The following is a 23160-nucleotide window of genomic DNA, read 5'->3' on the forward strand; positions in this document are numbered from 1 at the left end:
GCATATTCAACTTATAATATAACTGAACAGTCTATGTTTATGCTGGCATATTTCTCAATTGGAAAGGCTGCTGCTGCCAATGCTTGCTCTTATGGGTAATGGCCTCTCATTGCTGGATCAAATATTCCACAGTATAATTCAAATGGTTTGTGTCCCATCAATGTTTTCTGTGTGAGGACATCTGTCATTACTACTCCATTTGAATGGAGAATAGAAAAAATGTCTTCATTGTCATCAGGAATCCCTAACACTGGAGGTGTGCAAATTGCTAGCTTCAACTCATCAAAGGCGTCAATCATTTCACCTTTCCTGGAATTGTCATTTTTGTCTCTCTGTTCTTCTTTCAGCCCTCTTAAAAGCGGCCTGACATTTGTGCTGTAGTCAAAGACCCATTCCATACAATAATTGCAAAGTCCTAGAAATTGCTGTAATTCTTTCACTATGTCTGGCCAGTGTGTGTTGGTAATTGCTTCTGATCTTTCAGGCTTCACCTTCCTTCCATATTTGGATATTAGAGGACCTATGTGTACCAACTCCTCTTGACAATGTTGCAGCTTCTCGTTATCTACTTTGTACCCTTTTTCTGGCAATACAGTCAATAATTTCACAGAGTCTTTCCTACACTTCTCTGTGGTTCTGTAGATTAATATGTCATCCACATAGTGGATGACCGTGCTGTTAAGTTGTACATTTACAATGTCCACCTGCAGCACCCTATTAAAAACAGAGGGTGATTCACAGTAGCCCTGGGGTAAACAACAATGTTTTAATTGGAATCCACAATAGGTAAATGCGGCAGAATATTGAGAATCTTCATGCAGAGTAATTGAAAAGTAGCCATTCTTCAAATCAATCAATAAAATATTTATCTGTGGAAGGTATGTAATATTGTGGCTGCATTTGTCACTATTGGAAATTCTGCCTCAACAATATTATTCAGGGGGCATAATTCCTGTATAAATGTCCACTACCCTCCTTTTTGATCAGGTTCACTGCTGTGTTGCATGGTGATTCTGAGGGTGCTAATATGCCTTGTCGCATCAGGGCAGTGATGGTTTCATAAAAACCTTCATCACATTATTTGGACTTGGGATACAATGGTACTCATGGTAAAATGGCACAATTCTTTATTTTGATTTTGACTGCTCGCACTCCTTTGTCATTCTCTGGGGAATCTCCCTGCCTTTAATTTGTAACTGATATGTTATCTGAGTCCTCATCTTTGAACAATTCTTCATCCGTCAAATCAGTCAGTCTGTGTTCTGAGTCAAGCACTATTACTGTGTGTCAGTTTACCCGTTTGTCTTCCACTCTGTGTAAAATTACTCTGTCCACTCTCACTATTGCTCTTTCTAGCTCGATTGTAATTATTTGCCCTTCCACCACATACATGAGTCCTTCTGGTCTAACCAAAAACACTGCGGGTAACTTTAATAATTTGCCCTGCATTAGTGGTTGCCATGCCAATAATACAGGTACTCCATAAAGAAATACACCTGAGTTTAGTGACACTCCTTTGGCTTTTTCTGGCCATAGCAGGCCATTATGAATTATTGTTCATTCACATAAAGGATCCCTGGGGTAGAACATATTATCCTCTCTTCAGTAAACAAGATTGTCAGGTTTTTTTTGCTCATCAAATCTCTCCCCGATATGTTAACCAGTGTCTTTCGCGACAATAGCAATGGCATAGCCATGTCGTGCTTTCCTATGGTTATAAGTGAGTTATCTGTAAAAGGGACCGTTGTCGTCACCCAAGAAAATCCTTTTGCATCTATGGAAATACCCAACATCAGGAATTTTCCCTCTCTAACACAGGATCGAGTCGCCCCCAAATCTACCAAAAAGAGAATTGTTTTGTCGCCTCTGGTCACTCAAACTCTTGGTTCCTCTTGTGGTTCTGTCTAATCGATAGGACGGAGCACATCAAGTCTTTCTGTGGGCTGTCCTATCGTGGGTCATATTCAGTGCAGAGAAAGGATACCCTTGCATTACTGTAACACACCCTATTCTAGGTGTAGGTGCCTGCAGCAATATGTTTGTGTTCCATGGTGCCACCGCATTCTGTTGTACCGGTGCCTGTGCCTGCATTGGTGCTTGATGTGTCTCAGGCTGTATCTCCTGTTGCATCTGCTGTATTTGTAGCACTTCTGTCTGATACTGCATGTGATCTTCTGTATACTAGTCTTGTGGTTACCTGCTATATAGTGGGGTGAATGCAGGCTCCCCTTTTTGGGCCAAATGGATTCCAATTTGTTTGTATTGCTCCACTACTTCTGCATGCATATTCAATGAGTCCTATCTTCCCACATGTTTTGTGATTGAAAGGTAAAATGCATGCTTCATATTTGAGAGTGCTTAGGATGACTCCATCCTTTATTCTCTCTGCTGTATGACCTCCAAATTTATCTTTCTAACATGTTAACTCGAATCTCAATAATGCCCACTCTCCTACCTCAACATTTTTATTTGCTACTAGGATGGTACATAATATGCCAGGAATGAGTTATGTGCAAAAATAAAAAAATAATAAAAAAACACTAGAATGCATGTTTGTAAACATCATGAGTGAATGCGTCTTCAATGGAATGTCATTCTTTAACACACATTTATCCACAGATTCATCCATTCTCTATCCCACACACACACACAAACTATCTCAAAATTACACTCAATAGATATTCACACGAGAAAACCCCCACACACACTAGCTCGCTGATTCATCTACTCACCAGTTTTTCAAAGAAACATACACACACTGTCATCCATCCAATAACCTCTCCTTACAAACACACAAAAAATCAATCAACCTTCCCCACAGCAACCCACTGACACACCCATGCACGATTGTACACATCTCACAATATGTTTATTAGCACCTACACACACACACACACACACACACACACACACGCACACACACACATGCACACACACACATGCACACACACACACACACACACACACACACATACATATACAGACACACAAATACACGCAGACACACACACACGCGCATACACACATATATATATTTAAGGAACATGTTTTAGTTGCAGGGATGTTAAATTGAGAACTTAACACAACAAAGCCCCTGAAATTCAGCTAAGGCCACCTTAAATGTGTGCCCCCTCTTGCGCAGCCTATGACCACAATGATGACATAACAGATCACATCACTAATTACATGTTGTATGAGTGAGAACACTGATGACATTACAAATCACATCACTGATGCCATCACTGGTGGCAACACGAATTACATTGAATATAACTGATAAAATCAATAATGTAATTAGACATAACATCATTTATAAGTTAGCTCATGAAAAGTTTGATTACTTTAATAACAATTTAGGCCGTGAACTTGGCCATGACAAAGGCTGGGTCGCTGGCCAGTACCAAAGGCCATAGCTAGTGGTTGGTTAGTGTTCCAAAATACCAATGCGCATGGTTAAAAGACATGCCTAGTAGCCCATCACTGTTTGTGCCCACCGATGTACAGTGGGCAACATTGAAAGCTGTAGTCAGTGGGCATGGCTAAAGGCCATAGCTAGTACCCATTAATATGTTAGAATATACAGTTGGCACAGCCAAAGGCTGTGTCCACTGGCTAGTATTGTGTTGAAGACCATGGCTAGTGGCTGGTTAGTGTATATAATATACAGGTGGCATGGCCAAAGGCCATAGCTATTTGCTAGTTAGTGCTGTATAATACATGGTGGGCAAAGCTGAAGGCCATCGCTTATTGCATTTTTTTATTTTAAAATATAAAGTGGACATGACCAAAAGATGTACAAACTGCTCAAGGTCTAAGGCCATAGCTGGTGGCCCATTTATATGTTAGAATATAAAGTGGGCAAAGCCAAAGATTGTAGCCAGTGGCTAGTACTGTGCAAAAGTCCATGGCTAATGCTTATTTAGTGTATATAATATACAGTGGATACAGTTGAAATCTGGATCCACTGGTAAAAGCCAAAATCTATGGTGGGTAGCCTGTTAGTTTTTTAACCTATTCATTGCAGATGGTTAAAGGTTGTGACCACTGTCCATAGCTGAAGTCCATGATTAGTACCCGTTCATGTGTTAACATATATTTGGTCATGCACACTGACCATGGCTGAAGGCCTTGTTTACTGCCAGTTACTGTTGTAATTTAATTAGTGCTGTCATCAGTGATGTGATCTGTGATGTCATCATTGTGGTTATCGCCTGCGCAACAGGAGGGGCAAAGTTTGGTGGCGTTAGCTGATTTTCAGGGGCTTTGTTGCATTAGGTTCTAACCTTTATGTCCCTGCAACATAAGTGTTTTCTTTGAATTTCAAAGGTTTTGTTACAATGTATTGCTCACCTTAACGGATCGTCCCTGCAACTAACGTTTTTTTCCTTGAATTTCAAGGGTTTTGTTATTCCATAGATTTTTAGTACACTTCCAGACCACTAGCATGGTCTTCGCCCATGGTCAGTGGGCATAGCTTTTGGCCGTGCCCACTGTCCATTTTAAAATGCTACCAGAACACTAGCCATGGCCTTCGGATTGCAGGCTTTGAGAGCTCACGATGTTTTAAGGCAATGCACATTGAGATTAAATTATTTGCCATGGAGCACACACTTCGGTTAAGCAGTGTGCTCCAGGCGGTACACCCCTTTAGGCACCATCATTTTAGCACTAGCCGATTTGACTGACCATTCTGCCGCAGCACCCATTTCGACATGCCCTTTTCAGCGTGAAAGCCATTCCGGTGCTGTTATTTTGGCGCCAGGGATGTTTGGACGTGGCTGGCATTGCAGCCACATCTAAATGCCCTCATGCCAAATAAGATCACAGGACTGCACTGCAACAAAACTCGCCAGCTCCGAGTTGCATTGCTTTTCTTTTAATTAAATTAAATGAGTTAAATAAAAAAATAAAAACATACAGCCTTGCACCCTGGTCTGCCAGCGGTTAAGGCCTATCATTTAACCACTAGGCCACAATGGCGTGGTGCTTCATGGGGCATACATTTCAAACTTTGATAAAAGGCTAGGTATAAAACTTGTGGAAATCCAAACAATAACATCATTGTAGCATAATGGTTAATTGTTGGGTCTCAAGCTTCTTCAGTCCAGGGTTCTCCGATTTCAGTATAAATGTGATTTTTTTGCTGTTTTATAATGTTGCCCAGAGACTGTGTTGTCCTCTTTTTGAATACATGTGCAGTGTAAGGGGTATGTGTCTGTTTCTGTGTGTGTGTGTGTGTGTGTGTGTGTCTGTGTGTGTCTGCATGTCTGCATGTCTGCATATAATTCAGAAGATGTCCATCCAGGCCATGTTGCTATAAGTGGTCTTTTAAGTTTGCCTCACTTATTAGGTAGCATGGCCTTAGGGAACTGGCCTTTTCCTCATTTTGAAGCTAAGCAGTGTTGCCCCTGTTTACTGTATGGATGGGAGACCCGGGTCACCAATTATTTGTCACCCTCGATGTCTCTGTAGTAACATATCTATTTATTTATTATGTATAAAATATTGCAGGCTTTGAGAACTCCATATGGTTTTAGTTAATGTACCTGTGTGATTAAATGATTTGCAGAGGATAACAAGGTTAAGCAGTGTGCTACAAGCCCCTTGTTTTATGGCCGATCTCTTGGTGACTGTTGGTGCATGGAAAAGGGTAAAAAATGATCAGCTGCAATAATAACATATGCTCGGGTACTTTTGTCCCAATATCGAAAATCAAAGTCTGGCACCCATGCAGAGAAAGTGATCATAGATTTTAAAGATACATATACAGGTGTAGTTCAATTGACCTTCTCCTTAAAAGAAAGTGCGCAAGACAAAATAGCATTGGTCTTTTAAAAAAGGCTATGAATACCAGAATAATAACCTGAGAGACGAAATCTTCCAATAAATATGCTGGCAAAGTATAAAGGGTGCTCATCAATCTGTAGTGAAATATTCCATGGAAAACAAAATCCCAATATGAACCAAGTGCTTTTGGTCTTGTGGGTAAGCATCTGCACTGGGAACATGACAACCTGAGTAAAATCCTGGTATTCAAATACTTGAGCAAGCTTACCAACCTCAAAACATCCCAAGGGGTTGCATGCGCCCTCTGAAAAAACATTACGCTGTCCACCCACATGTGTCCTTTACTGCTGCCCTGAAAAGCAATCACAATCAGGGGAAACTAACTGCACCAGTGTCCATGATTGCAAACTCTCCTGCCACATTTTGTGCAAATACTCAAATACTTACTTGCCCTCTCACCATTCCCCCTCATAACCCCCATGTCTGACTTTCAACAATAGTCTGCTTTATAAAGCTAACTTGAAAAGTACACATGCAACAGTGTCACTCAAATATATAAATTCTTACAGAACTATGTTAGGCAAATGTGTACAATAGTGGCATTATTTGCCCCATCTTTGCTGTGAGACTACTTTCATCATCCATTGTTCTGAAATTTTGAAAGAGTGGTTTGAGTTGGAGTGAACGTTGTTCGACCAACCTTGGGCAGCACATCATCACATGCTTGATTGTTTCCACTTTTTCAGTGTTCAAGCAGAATCTGCAAACGTTTCATTTACTGTGACCTCGGATCTTCATGAGCTCATTTGTTTGGAGTAAGTTGAATCTCATTCTCATGAAGATATCCCTATAGCTTCTGTTTGGAAATTTTAGAAGGTATGGACGTACCTGATTTAGCTTCATGTGAGTTGGAGGTATGTCTATAACCAGTTTAGAGGCTCCTGGTTTTTTCAGGGTATTTATCCAATCAAGCCAAAAGAGTTTTTTTTTTAACCTTTAGGGGGTTGGTATGTAAATCCTCTTCCATACAGCATAGTTCTTCCAATATCTTCCTGTTGTTACCGCCCATTTTACCAACCTGGGAGATGTCCCTTTGTTTATCTCATGGTTGATTATCTTCAAGATCGTAGGGCTGCTCGAGAGAATTATTTTTCAAAAAAAGGTTAGCCTTTTCCATTCAACAATTGCTTGTATTGATGTTATATTCAATTCTCTGCGAATTACTTCAATTTGTGATGAATTTGGCAGATTCAAGATTTTTTCCATATGATGGCTTCAAGTCTGCACCATATCCCTTCAGGGATCTCCAGGATTGCTTCCACCCAATATGTGGGGGATGGTATTATATTTCCTTTAAAGAATTTTATAGCTGCCACCAATGAAAAGCGACCATACATCTTGTCCATGAGTTTCGCTTAGAATGCCAGTGACTTTGCTTTCTCTAGTAAGACTTCCTACAGTGGGATCTCCACTGAGTTATTATTTACAGTGATTCCCAGATATTTGAATATTGTGACCTTTTCTATTCGGTTTGTCCCCAGGGTCCATTGGAACGGCTCTTTCCTTGAGTTTCCTTGTTGGAAGCAAATTATTTTTGTCTTCGACTGATTGATCTCCAGCCTATTGAGGTTAACATATCTTTGTAGGCTGTCCAGCTGCCGTTTGAGACCTATTTTGGTTTGATCTATCAAAATAAGGTCATCTGCCTATACCAGTCGTGTAATTTTTCCCCCCAATTGTCGGTGCAATTGATCTTAACAGTGGTTCGAAATTCTGAATGTCTGATATGAAGAAATTGTAAATTGCAGGGGCCAAAGGGCACCCCTGCTTAACCCCTCGAAATGTTGAAATGGCCTGGGAGAGAAGACCTGCCCGATTTAGCCGGACTCTAATCTCTGTGCCCGTATGGAGGGCTATTAAGGGTTCTATTACATCAGTGGGGCATTCCCGTTCCTCCAGTTTGTGCCATAACAGGTTACGGTCCACCTGGTCGAACGCTTTGACAAGGTCAATGAATGCAACAAAGATCTTTCCACCTCCCTGATGGAACGTGTCTTTCAAAATGCTTAAAAGCATGATGTTTACCGAAGTTCCAAGTGATTTTACGAACCCAGTTTGGAGTGGGTCTATTGCATCTGCAGACTTGGTCCAGGCCAGGAATTTCTTCCATAGAAACGACCCAAAGATTTTACCTATCACGTCCAATAACGCAATTCGTTTAAAATTTCGTGAATCAGTCTTGTCTCCCTTTTTATGAATCGGGACGATCATAGCTGTTTTCCAGGAATTTGGTATTTTTCTTTGTTTGGATATTTCATTAAAGACTGCTTGTATAAAGAGAGACCATTCTTACCGATGTTCCAGCAACATTATGTTTGTGAGTTTGTCAGGACCTGGAGCTCTTGATTGATTTAATTTCTGTATCTTTTCACAGATGTCTGAAGCCTTGTACATGAAGGCCCATGGTTTTGCTTCATGTCCCGTGTTCTTTTTTTGAGTATTTCCGTCCGACCCTTGACAACAGGCTGTAAAGTGCTACTTCCAGGCCTTCTCACTCACACAGTTGGGTTGCTTGTTGTCATCGATGACATTAAACAGGGATTTTATTAAAATAAATTTCCAGCAAGAACACTTAGTATTTGCTCAGCCTCCTGTTGTAGCAATGTGTGCCTGTATGTGATGGTCCATGATGTGTATTCTTTCAGAGCTTTCAGTGCTTGTGCCTTGAGTCATTCTTGGTTTGTCTTGGCTGCCTGTCTCTTTAAGCTATACTTTAACAAATAGGTGTCTCTTGCCATGAGCCAATGTGTATTGTTCTCCATGGAATGTTATGCTCATATTACATGCTTCACATATTACATACTTCACAACTGACGGACAAACAACTATTTTGAGAGTATTCTTAAATTCTTAAAGGTTTAAGGGGTGCAATGATTGTATTAAGGTCAAATGTAATGGTTTTAGAGAGCATAAAGTCATTAGGAAAGAGAGACATTACAATACTAGTGAAGAAGGTTTTATGACTGTCCACAATTATGCATCATATTACCTTATGGATCATATTTACGTGCATAGTATGGACCAAAACTGTAGCCAGGCTTTTCTATACCACCTCTATTCCAAGTAGACGTTCTGAGCCTTGTGATGCTCCGCTATTTGGAACACAGGTGGGCTGTGTTAATGCATGGACAGTCAAAAGAAAACAGATGTAGAACGTGGTCTGGGCATTCTGACTGCATCCTGTCATGATCGATTTTGGAGCAGTCTTCCCCAAACACATTGTTTGAATGAGCTCTCGATGAAGGCAATCAATCACTCACAAGTACATATTTAATGCCTATGCCCATGTATTTTCAAGTGTGGATGCATACAGAATGATTTCCAGAAACTATTTAGTGCTAGATTACTCCTATTTCGGGCCTTAATTAAGTAGTAATGGCATTCGCAATTGCCTGATGTAGCAGTATTATCACCTCAATGGGATGAAACCACATTATTTTGCAGTTTTCTTTCCAATTTAGTACTGATTGCAAGGACATGTTTAATTAATGAAATACAGTTTTTCTTACTGAAGGCATATAATCCGAAACTGCTCTTTAATTGTGATTGTATTGTTCTACAGGTGTGCATGTTATGTTTGTTCGTGCCAGTCAGAAATGAACGATAAACATACACCAACACTGTATTTAACTGAAAAGTTGTGAAACATAACACAAAACCACATTTCATATTTTGCTTTATTACTTTTAGAGTCAGCCTTCAAATACAAATTAAATAGTTTAAGAATATGGGAGGAAGGATTTTAATTACGTAAAATGGTCTCAATACTAGTAATTAAATGCAGGAAAGCAGATTGCCTAAACAAACACATTTCCTTGCTAATTATATGCTACAAATGTTTCCATCTGGTGAACACAATGTAAACAATTGTTGTTTCTACTGCATTTAATAACCCTGATTCCAAAAGCAAACCATACATCTTTCAATCTGCTGATGGGCTACATGTCAATATCATTCAACTGTAGCATAGGCCCACAGCAAAACAAGAAGTAGGGTGGAGGCAATCAAAGTAGAACAACTTGTATTATTCTACCCTCCACCTTGATACACCGAATGCGCATGTAGAAAAATGACAACAGCAGACCAGCAATTCCAACAGCAATGAGCGTCTTCCAAACTCAGTGTAGGAGGAGACAATATGGAACAGGGTTTCAAATACTTGAGTGGATGTTGCAGTAGTTGGAAAGCACCTGGTACTTTGGAATACTGAGGGCCTGATTGACGCAATGCTTAGTTCCACGGAAAGTGAATTGGTTCCGAAAAAGTGGACTTTGCGCGTGGGTCAAAATCCACAACATGGTTTGAGCAATATTAGCGCAAAGGAAGTCTTAATGCAACGATGGAAATGGGGCAGAATATGCATGAGGCCTCAATATATCTTAATGAAGCAGTGTTGTGCCATGTGTGTGGGTACGCACGCTCTGGGCACACTTCCAAACACACCCTACAAAGGGCAAAACCTAATTCACCGAAAAAATTGTGCTCTTGCGCAAACACCCTCAAAGTTATCGCAGGGGCAAAGTACAAAAGCACCATGCAAGTACACACAGACCTCCCCATGATGGTGGATTACACATTGGGTGCACTAATACTATCACACAATGGCAGCAGGAGTCACAGGAGGAGACGCAGGATTTTCCAAAATCGTATTACAATGTTTGGAATGTCAGTGAAGAAGCGATATGCCACAAACAGATATTTGCCACATGTTCTCCTAAATATGGTTCATGAGTGGGAACCTGACTGATTGCGTACATCAGGCGCTCACATGCCATATATGAAGTTATTGGTAGACTTGAATTTCTTTTGCCACAGGCTCGTTCCAACGCATCACACCTATCACAGTGTGGATTCTACAGCCCACACCAAACTGGTGCATTCATCAGGTGCTGCAGTGCATCATCACAGGCCTCCAAAACCACATTGATATGCCCACACTGTACAGGCAAGGCAAACAGCTTCCTAGGACCTCTATGCTACTGCAAACCTCGCCAGGATCCTTGGAGCCATTGATTGCACACATGTGGCACTGCACCCGCAAACCACCGGAACATTTATACCAAAACCAGAAACATTGGAATTCCACCAATGTCCAAGTCATATGTGATGCATGTCAATGCCAATTTCCCGGGAAAAGCAACCCCTGCAGAAAACAGGTACAGTGCTGCACACATTGCCACAAAGGCATAGTTAAGCACACATTACATTTTCTTAAAATACCAGTTATGTCCTTCGATCACTCGAGTGGTGTCTTGTCCAATGCACCACCAGTGGTATGCAGGATAACAGTCTACTGTTGCATCTTACACAACATTGCAACACAAAGTGGCATATGTGTAGAAGTGCAGGGCGTTGATTTCAAATCCATATGCTCCACCCTTACTTACCTCGAGTGGCCCAAAGGGCACAAGGAGAGGTTGCCCACAACCATGTGGTCCATACATTCTTTTCCTGAACAACACCCTGTGGTGTGAACACACTCAAGCCCCATCCATAAAGAGGTTTCATTGATGACAGAGATAAATACCTGTCTGCCTGACATAACACCTTGAGAAAGCATGTCCAGGAGGGATAATGACTGTGGGAACAATAACAAAAGGAACGCACTGCAAGGTCGTCTGCCGCTACATGCTACCATCAAACACAAGACACCCATACCACTTGACTGACTCCATCGTTAACCATGTGCAGCACAAGGGGCACATGCACTACAATCACTACATCATCCAACTTGTTATCAATAACAACAAGAACACCTACAATGGCACACCTCATTGACACAGTTGTGTGTTAGAGAGTAAGCCACAAGACACACAACAGCAAACATGTCCTGGTGCATGTCCAGCCTTGATGCTCACATGCCATAATTCAAGTTGTCACTCATTGTAATAACATCCTGGCAAAGCTGTCCAATGCCCTGTCGCACGTCCCCTTGCATCTGGATCCTATTCCTGGACAACTCTGTTGTTGTCTGGTGCTTGCATACATCATTTCCTCCCCCAGTCAGCTTGCCTATCAACAAAGTGGCACCCATGTGCACATTGTCTGTTCTTCCTTTATGGCAATTGCATGAACTCTCGTAAAGTGCCAACAAACTCTATCTGGCACTCACTAGCTGATGCAGTGAACAGTGATGTTGGGGTCATGGTGCAGACTTTGGTGCAACCCCCTGCAGCTGTGGACACCTTTGAGCATGATACATTTGTGTCTCATCTCACTTGTCCCATAGGGGACTTGGTACCCCCGACAGGTGTAGCTTGTTTTGGCATGATTCCATTACCCAAGGGCATGCAGGACTGGGTGTGCCCCTATGAATCAGCCTCGTACATGAAGAGAAGGAACTCTTCCTCCACTTCATTCTGGGTGCTGAGCAAGCGCCCATGCAAGAGTTCCTCAAAAAGTCCATGTTATCCGTAGCAACTGTTAGGGAGAATTCTCCAGAATGGTAATTTCCTGTACCTACTGAGTCCCTCAGCAGCTTTGCTGGATTTCTAGGATTTTTTTTTCCTCGTGAGCCATTTTCCCACTCTTACATGTGTTTTGCTGTGTGTGTTTTAACATTCTTGTGTTCATAGACTGTGGAGCCTCACCTACTCCATAGGCATCATCTGTTTGCTATGTGTTACACAGCACCTTCATTGCAGTGACACAGGGTTGTCTTTTAGACTTCCCAAACTCAGACTCCATTTTCTGGGACTGACTACTGTCTCCCAGAACATGTAAAGTTGCCATTGACTTTATTAGTCTCTTTAAAAGCTACAGACCCAGTGCAAACTATCTTACATAGAGCACTGGAAAGGGTTAATATTTATCCCTTTTTATCTGTTTCTCTTGGGGCATTGTTTCGCTCCCTTTTCATCAAGACCGTGCTGGTGGCAATGGTAATTACCCTATTTTTCCTAACACGGTTATCTTATATTTTTTTGGCTATCTTGGTAGCCCCGAACTTAAACCCGCTGGACCATATAGGTTTTTATACGGTTCCAGTTGGTTTTATTCGCCATTTCTTTTTGAAAATGTCTTTCTCGTGTTTTACTCTGTGTGCAAAACACAGAAGCCTTCCTTAGGCGCCTGAATGTCTGGGTAGTCTGGATGTGAAGGAGGGGTTTTAGGACCCCTGCCATGGGTGCCCTTGGTAGCCCAAGTCACACTCCTGTTTGATTGGATAGGTGACTGTCCCTCCAGGACAGACACCCTGCTGTGTGATTGACAGCCAGGCTGTGTTAATGGGGGAAAACTGCATAGAAAGCAGGTCTCTGGGATTGGAAAGGCAGAGTCACCACTGGAATGAAAGAACCGACGAGGAGCTGACGGAAGAGGACCCCTACAATGACTGAACCGCCCGGTGAAGCCCTGCTGCAGGTCCGAATCTTCAGACTCCAACGACAGAGAAGATCCTCCAGGAATCTTCTTCCCCTGAGCTGGTGCAACCAACCAGTTTGCCCAAACTGCATGCCAGGACTCCCTCCTCTGGTCGAATTCGCTGTACAGAGCTACAGTGGGCCGTACAGCCAGGAAGGTTGGACCCTGCTTGGGTTTTAAGGAGTGCAACTTTTAATTGTTGCTTTACTCTACTGCTGGTTTCTTCCCTGGGCAGTGCAGAACCCTCCAGTCTTCCTACTTCATGTCAGTCCGACAGTCGCTTCAGGAACCGTGAGCCTGCAGGAACTGCCAAGAAGTCTGCCTCAGCTACAGCTTCTTCTCCATTTAAAGGTACTGTGCAAATCCGGTTGTTCGTTTCGTCCAGCCGCGGTGAAGGTGTATGAAACCTTTCGCTAATCCGAGTGCTTGTCCTTCTCTACTCTTTAAACTAACGTTTCTGCCGAGCAGCTTCATCTGGAACTCTTGGCAAAGACTTAACCGCGAACTACCCTGAACTGTGTGATCTTGAGAAAAAGACTTCTGTCCTATGACTTTGGCCCTAAGCCTTTTCGATTTGATTCCATCACTGTAGTTCCTCTTTCTAGATTGCCCTGCTTACTTACCTGTTGGTGCTGCTCAATTTGTATCTAAATTTGTCTTTCCCTCCCTTTGTAAATTGTTGGAGTGCCATTTAGCTCACACTTCATTATTGAGCTAAACTTGTCCAGAATCTATTGGGAGTGGTGTGGTGTATTAAGAATATGATCTTTCAACTGCTTTAGTTTAGTGAGATGTTATACAACTGATGTGTAAATAAATGCATATTCGTTTACTCAGAAAACTTGAGTCAGTGTGTGATTGAATCATAGTTATTGCTGTCCTTTGTGTAACTATTGATACTGCTCACTTGCTCTTGAGATAAGTCTGGCTGCTCAGCCATCTCTACCACTTTACTGTGTAGTACACGCTTGTACCAAAGGTGAATTTGTACTGCCACTTGTAGTGTTAATTGTGTGTGGTGTTCCCAAAGGGTACTGCGCATAATTCTGCCTAACAGCAACATCCTCTAAGGAGAAGGAGTCCCCAGGTTTGCTCAATTAACTGAAAGCATTGTGGATTTTCAGCTGGCACAGGTAGGTAGTCTGTGTTCATAGATGGTTGTGCATCCTCCTCCTCTAGTGAATCCTCACCTATAAAAGTGTGCACAACTCATAAAAACAAACTCCCCAATGAGGCACATAGGGCACATTGCATCGAAAATGTACCTCAGTAACCTAGCACTGTCTAGTATGGGAATGACAGTCATGAACAAAGTACAAGCACCACACAAAATAATACGATCACAACAAACCCCTATACAATATTAAAATATGCATACTTTGCCAGGTTGATGTCATGAAGCCATATCTGCTACATTACGTAAACATGTCCGTGGGCCAAGTTACTGCCATTACACATCTAAATATAATGTGGTAAAGACCTAGAATCCCTCAGCCACTGCGTGCATAATCCCTCATTTCCACCTTGTCATTTTTCCTTGTCCAGTACTAATCTCATTAGCTGCCCATTCCTCACAAGACATGCAGTTCACCAATCCACAGAACAATATGTCGTCCCCATTTTACAAATGGAAAATCGACCCATTGTACACATTCTAAAGCCTTTTCCCTTAACAATCCCCCACTGGACCTTTTGCTGGAAATAGGTGATGATGCAGTGGCTGCTGATTTTTCTGCAAGGTCCCCTCCCTCCAATCAGCCTATGCTTTGTAAGGTGACAGTCGGCATGCTATCTGCGTGCCCATATCAGAGGCGTTGTTTGTCAGGACCGATTCTGGAAAGTGCCTCTGTTGACACCTGTCCAATGTGTGTGTGACCAGCATGAAGAATGAATGCCAGACTGAGGCTGGGTGAAGAACATGCTCTGATCCTCCTTCTCCCAGTGTACTAGTTATTATGTGTTTATTGGTAGATAAAGATTTGGGCCCATGGATGCAAGAATTGCACATCATGTGCAATGCTTCCAACTGATTTGCGTTGGGTGGTATGAAACTACACATGGAGAAGGACACCAGCCATGCTCATGCTCACACTCTAAGTGGGTCTCAAGTAAGGCAGTTGGATGACTTATCTACCAGTCTATTCTCATACAAGTAATTACTTCCAGTACCAAAGGTATATGCCTGTATCATTCTTGAAATAGGATTCATATATGCATACTCGCAGGTTTACCCATGCTTTGCATGGTAATTCTACTTCAGTCCTAGTTTGAAGTTTATTTATTGAACTAAACAAATGCTTCCTTGTAGACAATATTGCTAGTCTTTCCTGTAGGAGCTAGTGTGAACAAATTGTCTTTGCTTCCAAATCTGGAGCAAGCCACATGAAGCTGACTATGAGAAAAGCATGAATCCCGTAAATCGGTCCCAGCTACTTTGAGTTGGAGCGTTGAGACTGTGCAGCAACATTATTGGTGTCCTGATCTATAGCTGATGCTTCAGCGACATCAACATAAGTGCCATACGTGCAGGGCTAAATCGTTTAAACTTGAAGTGACATACCCGTACGTATATGCCAGAAGCATGTAAGCTTCATTCTGTTGAGATGGCATACATTCATTAACTTCTGTGGGGAATGAAATGTCTGTAATTATCATGATAGATTTGCCACAATGAGACGGACAATGTCATTGTGGACACTACTGAAGAGACATGCACCGTTTCCTGTCACCTGCATCACTCCAACTGGATCGTGTCACCCGCATGACTTCAAAAGTGAGTGCCACTAATGTCAGCTAGAATGCTGATAGTGTACAAAGTTTAGGAACAATGAACTGCTGAAGTCTGCATGGACCACTGAACTTTAGGAACAATGTTCATAGAAATAAGGCAGAACTATGGCACAGAACGTCATATGACAGTGGTAAGCATTGCAGACTGTTTAAAAAAAAGGTATATTTTATACTTGTTACATTGTGTTACATTGTCTACACCATGGAAGCTATCGACATGCCAACATTCAGGTGTGTAGCATGTTGGGAAGTATTTTAAACATTTAGAAAAGGCACACACACATATGCGAGCATTGCAGAAATGATCAAAATGTATATTTTATACTTTTTACATTGTCTACACCATGAAACCTACCCACATGCCACATTCTAGGTTTGTAAACAGACACACATACTTATCCACACATTTCCCTTGTATATAGAGAGAGATGAGGCCTACCTAGGTACTTCTCCCAGAGAGCCACCTGTCATGCCTTACCACCCCCGATTGGATCCAAGGTTGTAGGGGATTAACATCCTCATGGGCACGTAGTCTTCATAATGAACATAATTTAACTGGGGTTCCTGCCCATGCTCCTATGTACCTGCTACATGTTTATTGTGGGGCGAAGCTGCACACAGCTATAACACTAGACAGTATGTATGTTATGCTATGATTTGTCATTTATACAAAAGTGTTTCTAGAAGCTACAAGACAAGGGAGGGAAGACAGAGGCAGGATAACACAAACAATCTTCTCCAGCATGGGGTCTGGCATGGTTTCACATGCTCATGAATATTCCCCGTCGTCAGGCTGGGAATCCCTGGTAAAGAAAAAATCAGTATCAGTTTCGTTTCTGATCTGTCTTTCTTAGTAGTAACCAATCACTGATCTCTGGGTCATACTGACCCCAGCCAATGACTGCCCTCTCCCTAAGCCCCGCCTCTGGCAGCCAACCTCAGATTTTTACCGCACGCTCAAGTGTTGCGAGTCCTCGTGTGTAGCTCTCGAGATTTTTACTGCGTTTTCACGTTTTTTAGGAGATTTTCACATTTTTTCAGTTTAATCGAGCCTCAAGCTCCATCGTTTCTACTTCCGATAACGGGGACCCGTTTCGGAATTCTTCTACGCCCCTCCAGGGTGAAGTTTTTGTCAAGTTTATACTTCTTGGAGGTTTCCGGAAGATCTGCGGCCTACCTCAACGGACATGGCCCAGGACAAGGGAAGCTCGACGCCCGGATCCAAGCTGTTCAGGTGCTGCCCTGGATGCGGATTACAGAACGTTTTCAAGGAGGACGAGCATTCACGATGTCTCTACTGCCTTCATGAGGACAAGACGCACGTGGAGAAAGACGGACCAAACAAGACTGTCATTCCCACCTCGCCGCCTGGCTGGAGAAGGGCACAGCAGGTGAGAAGGCAAAGAAGAAGTTTGAGCGGGCTTCTAAGTCCTGTGAGGGTGCCCTGGCGACGGGGGCCCAACAGAAGGCCAAGCACCGCGAGTCCGCGGGCACCGGGAGCGCCGAAAGGTCGGGCTCTTCGGTTGCCAAGCAGGGCGCAACTTCCCCGGTACGGTCGACCACGAGCCAGCGCTCTGGTTCGGGGAAGAGGAAGTCCGAGAACCCGGGTAGGCCGCTGGAGCGGACCCGGTGATCTCGAAGGGGGAGCGAGATGCTGACCCTTCCCCCAAGGCAAAGGCCCAGGACGCACCTAAGGTGGTGAGGGCTTTGATCCACCCGGCAAAGGCCTCTACCGAAGTGGTCGCTGCGACCCTGGCGAAGCCGGCTGAGACTACGCCTGTGGAAATGCCCTCCGGGCCCAGAGTATCCCTGCCACCGCGGAGGGATTCCTCTTTCCAGCTCATCTCTAAGATCCCCGTGAAGCCCCCGGCTGAAAAAGAGGGGGGGCAGTGGCCATTACAGACTCGGAATCAGCCTCTCAGGAGGAACTGGTGGAAACCGAGAAGGGCCTCAACGAAAGGTCCATAGGCCTCAACGAGAGGTCCTTAGGCCTCAACAAGAGGTTCATAGGCCTCAATGAGAAGTTTGAGAAGGTTTGATCCCAGGGGATGGTCCCTGCTGACGTGATTGAAGATAGCAACGACGACGACGACGAGCAGGGCCCAGTGGAGCGGCCATCCCGTCTGTCGCAGCCATTGCCCGAGCCCCAGGATAGCTCGGCGGCCATTTTGTTGGCAATCCAATCCTTATGCACCGAGATAAGGACGAGATTACCACGCACCCCGACGGAGGATCCAGAACCATGCCCGTCGGGAAGTCTTCCGAACAAGCGGAGGAGAGTCCACCCCACTCTGCCCTTCGTACCTGCGAGACCGGTGGACCCCTCATCACCCTCGCCGGACCCTAGAGAGGATACGGCGACGGATACAGAGACGGGGACGGACGATGACGGCGGCGATGACACAGCGGACATCCCGTCTTCACCCCCCCCCGCGGGCGTCTCCAGCCGACGAAATTGGCTCTTTCCACGCCATGATAACAAGGGCATCCGAGCTCTTCCAGCTCTGCCCTGAAGAACAGAAAAACAGAAAAAGGAGGGGTTTCTGTACCAATGACGAGAGGCCAAGAGGAAGACAGTCCTCACGATGCCTTTACTCGACGACATCTGGGATGAGGGGCTTGCTGTCCTCAAGAACCCTTCCACGACACCAGCCAGGAGGGAGAGGTACGAGAAGAAGTACCGAGTCACAGATGCCGCCCCCTTGTGCCTCAGGGCCCAGCCCACGCCGAACTCTGTCGTCTTGGCAGCGGCTAAGAAGAAGGCAGCGGGTGCGGCGACTTCAACTTCCACTTCCCCGCCGGACAGCGAGGGCAAGAAGTTGGACTCTATGGGACGACGAGTCATCTCGTCGGCGGCGATGACGATTAAGGCGGCCAATGCCTTAGCGATCGTGGCCCGCTACGACAGGGAGCTCTGGTTCAAAATAGCTTTCCTAAAGAAGTGCCCTCGCATTCCTCCCGTGGCCAGGAAGGAAAATCACATCCCTCAACTGCTGTTGGAGGTACGGGCGATGCTCAAGAAAGGTGCCATCGAGCTCGTCCCCAGAAGGCTCTGGGGCTCCGGAGTGTACTCAAGGTACTTCCTCGTCAGGAAGGAGACAGACGGTTGGCGCCCCATCCTGGACCTGCGTCGCTTAAACAAGTCCATCAAGGCGCAGAAATTCAGGATGGTCACCCTCCAGCACGTGCTGGGCCAGCTGGAGGAAGGCGACTTCCTGTCGTCTTTGGACCTGGAGGATGCTTACTTCCACATCCCTATTCTAAAAAGGCACAGGAAGTTCCTCAGGTTCGTGGTTCAGGGACGCCACTACCAATTCAGAGCCCTACCGTTCGTATTAAAGTCGGCACCCAGGGTTTTCACCAAGTGCCTGGCACCAGTGGCGGCGCGGCTGCGCCTGCAGGGGATCCACGCTTACCCCTACCTGGACGACTGGCTAATCCGGGCAAGGACAAGGGAACTCACCGTCGAACACACCACGAGGACCGTCCGGTTGCTCACGGAGCTGGGGTTCGCCATCAACTACCCCAAATACCACCTAGTTCCATCGCAGATAGCACTGTTTCTGGGAGCGAAGCTCGATACAGTGGGGCAATTGGCCTCCCCTTCAGAGGAGAGGACCAAGACCATCCTGGACAAGGTGGGGCGCCTGCTAGCCACAGACGTGGCCAGGGTGAGGTCCATCAAGTCCCTCCTTGGGATGATGTCCTCATGCATCTATCTTGTACCCCTTTGCAGACTTTGGATGCGTCCGCTACAGGAGTTCCTCGACGCCCGCTGGTTTCAGGTGACGGGCTGTTTCGAGGACAGGAACCCTCTTGACAAGGAGTTCCGTCGGGCGATCTTATGGTGGGGCATCCGTGCTCACCTCACGACAGGACAGGAATTTCAAATCCCGGGATTTCAGGAGACGGTGACGACGGACGCCTCCCTGGAGGGTTGGGGGGCCCACACCGGAGACCTCCACGCAAGAGGTCTTTGGCTCCCGGAGGAGAGGTCTCTCCACATCAACATTCTGGAGCTCAGAGCAGTGTTCTGGGCTCTCAAGTCGTTCCTTCTGTCCCTCAAGGGCAAGGTGGTGAGGATCTTCACCGACAACACCACCACGATGTTCTATATACGGAAGCAAGGTGGCACAAGATCCCCAGCCCCATCCAAGGAGGCACAGGATCTGTGGCACTAGGCCGTCGCCCAGGGGATGTTTTTGGTTCCCTTCCACCTGGCAGGAATAAAAAACACCATCGCCGACTCACTCAGCAGGGAGCTGCGCTCGTGCCTTGAGTGGGAACTGCGCCAGGATGAAGTGGATCGACTCTTCCAACGATGGGGCAAACCCCAGATCGACCTGTTCACGACGGCAACGAACTCCAAGTGCCGGAGGTTCGCCAGCAGGTTCCCACAGCTGAGGAGCATGGGCGATGCTTTCTCGTTCGCTTGGGACGGCCTGTTTCTATACGCGTTCTCTCCATTGCCGTTGCTGCTCCGCCTCATCAACCAGCTCAGGAAGCCCAGGTGCAGGATGATCCTTGTCGCACCGGCGTGGCCGAGGCAGATCTGGTTCCCAGACCTTCTGGACTTGTCAACGTTCCCGCCAGTCAGGCTACCGGTGGACGCGGATCTTCTCTCCAAAGAAGGAGGCGCCATTCTCCATCATGACCCACAGTCACTGAAATTGCAGGCCTGGCTCCTGCAGCACTAGAGTTTGGAGGGTACGATATCCCGGCTGATTGCAGAGAGATTCTTGCAAAGGCCAGGGTGTCCTCAACTCTCAAGTGTTACGGTCATAAATGGAAGAGGTTCTCTGTCTGGTGCCGTGCACAGAAGATTAACCATCTGCGGATTATGGCCCCTCAAGTGCTGCCGTACCTACTGTCGCTGGCCAAAGCTGGACTGGCTCACACCTCCATAAAAATACATCTGGCTGCCATCTCCCGATATACCAGGACTATGGGACGGGCGTCCTTGTGGTCTCATCGCCTGGTGAAGGAATTTAGGAAGGGACTATTCCGATCATTCCCTCCGGTGAAGGCTCCTGCCCAGGTGTGGGAGCTTAATGTGGTGCTGACCAGGCTCATGGGAGCCCCTTTCGAGCCTATGCATTCGGCGCCTTTGAAGTTCCTGTCATGGAAGACAGCGTTCCTCGTGGCCATCACCTCTGCATGACGAGTGAGAGAGATTCAGGCCCTATCTTGCAAGCCTCCATACTTGACTTTTCATGACACGAGGGTGGTGCTGAGGACGCATCCCTCCTTCATGCCCAAGGTGCCGTCAGACTTCCACCTCAACAAGCCCTTGGTGTTACCAGTTTTCTTCCCGACTCCTTCGACGCCGGCTGAGAGGACTTTGCACTCGCTGGATGTAGATAGAGCACTGAAGTTCTACGTCGACCGCACAAAGAGTTTTCGGAAGACGTCACAACTGTTTGTGAACTTTGGGTCTGTGAATCAAGGGAAGGCTCTCTCGAAGACTTCCATTTCCAGATGGCTCTCTGGCTGCATCATGCATTGTCACCGGTTGGCAAACCGACAGCTGCCCTCGACCTGCGTTGATCGGGACTCCAGGGAGGAGTCCAGGGTCGGCCAAGCAGTGCTGCACAACCTGTTCGCTTAAGGTGAGCCTGGTGAGGAGGTAACTCAGAGTATTGCTGAAGGAACAAGTTACTTACCTGTCTGGCATGGATTCACATGCGAACCCTCCCGCCTACCCCTCTGCGGCTCTTCACTTCGTCATACTGCCGCTTGGCATGCTACCAAATCTGAGGATGGCTGCCAGAGGCGCGGCTTAGGGAGAGGGCAGTCATTGGCTGGGCGCAGTATGACCCAGAGATCAGTAATTGGTTACTACTAAGAAAGACAGATCAGAAACGAAACTGATACTGATTTTTTTCTTTACCGAGGATTCCCAGCCTGACGACGGGGAATATTAATGAGCATGTGAATCCATACCAAACCCATGCTGGAGAACAACAGTTACAATTAAGTAACTTGTTCCTTACTTGGCCTTCTGTCATTCAGATCATGCAAGTGCGAGAACGAGAAGTGCAAGGGGAAAGGGAGGGGAAGGGAAAATAGGACAGCAATACTCTGAGTTAGTGCAGCCAGGGCAGAGCGTCCCTGGGTAGTGGAAGGAGCAGAAGGGACTGCAGGGTTACAGTCATAAATCCTAAGTGCATGGTAGATCCGGAGTGTATTTGTTACTCAAATTCTGTCCAGGGCTTGATGATTTGTATTCTATAATTGCAACCTCGGTCTGATGGGTGAGCACATAAATACAGGTTACATATAAAACATGAATTCTACTCAACACAAGTCTCCTACAGGAGCAGTATTAAAGAGTGTCCCAGATAAAGTAATATGTAGTGCCATCACATATCCCTGAAACTTGTATTGGCCACTGTAACTTGTGTGTTGCTTTACAAGGGCAGCTCTTTTGGATGTCCTTTTTCTCTTGTGTTAATACTGATTTTTCCAATGAATTGACAACTATGGAACAATTTCCCTAGGTTGTTGCCTTTTTTACTTGCGTTACACCTCATTAGATAGGATGGGTCATGTGTAGATGAAATGGGCAATGTGGAGATGAAGAGAAGGATTCAAAATAATTGGCTCACTAATGAGCAATCGTATCATTTTTTACAGGTGAAAGACTGAATGCAAAAGTAAGCGTAAAAGAACAACATTTGCAATAATTCTAACTCGCAAGAGGCTCCTTCATACACATGCATGACACTTGACCCAGCCAAGTGTGCACTATACAGCAAGTTACATACATGTGTGTTGGAACAATTAAACATTGCACCCATCTCCCTTACACACTGGAAGAGAGTGTCCATATCCTGCACTGTACATGAGCAAAATGGAAGAAATGGTCAACAACAGAGTCATCATGCAGACCATCACTCACCAGATGTGGCCACATATATGTCCATGTGAACGCTGGTGACCTGCACACTCGAAATGAGTCCTCAACCAGTTGCCTGAGCTGAGCGCCCATTCATCAGCAACTTCTCCTTCATTCTTCTACTCCCATGCACTTATGTCCCTTCTTGGCAGTATGATGCTCCACTCCATAGGCATTTGAGATATCAGTGCCCTGTTGACATTGGTGATCACATTCTCTGACAAAGAGTGTACTGCTAGCTCAAGTGTAGAGGCCCACATGAT

General features: G+C 45.3%; 1 protein-coding gene across 1 annotated transcript in view; it reads left to right on the forward strand.

Moving 5' to 3' along the window:
- LOC138566368 (contactin-3-like) overlaps positions 1-23160 on the forward strand; it is a 1374021-nt gene that overhangs the window by 70083 nt on the left and 1280778 nt on the right. The gene's annotated exons all lie outside the window — the stretch shown is intronic.

The sequence above is a fragment of the Ambystoma mexicanum genome, chromosome 2p (assembly GCF_040938575.1).
Source record: "Ambystoma mexicanum isolate Mex_15411 chromosome 2p, UKY_AmexF1_1, whole genome shotgun sequence".
NCBI classification, from domain to species: domain Eukaryota; kingdom Metazoa; phylum Chordata; class Amphibia; order Caudata; family Ambystomatidae; genus Ambystoma; species Ambystoma mexicanum.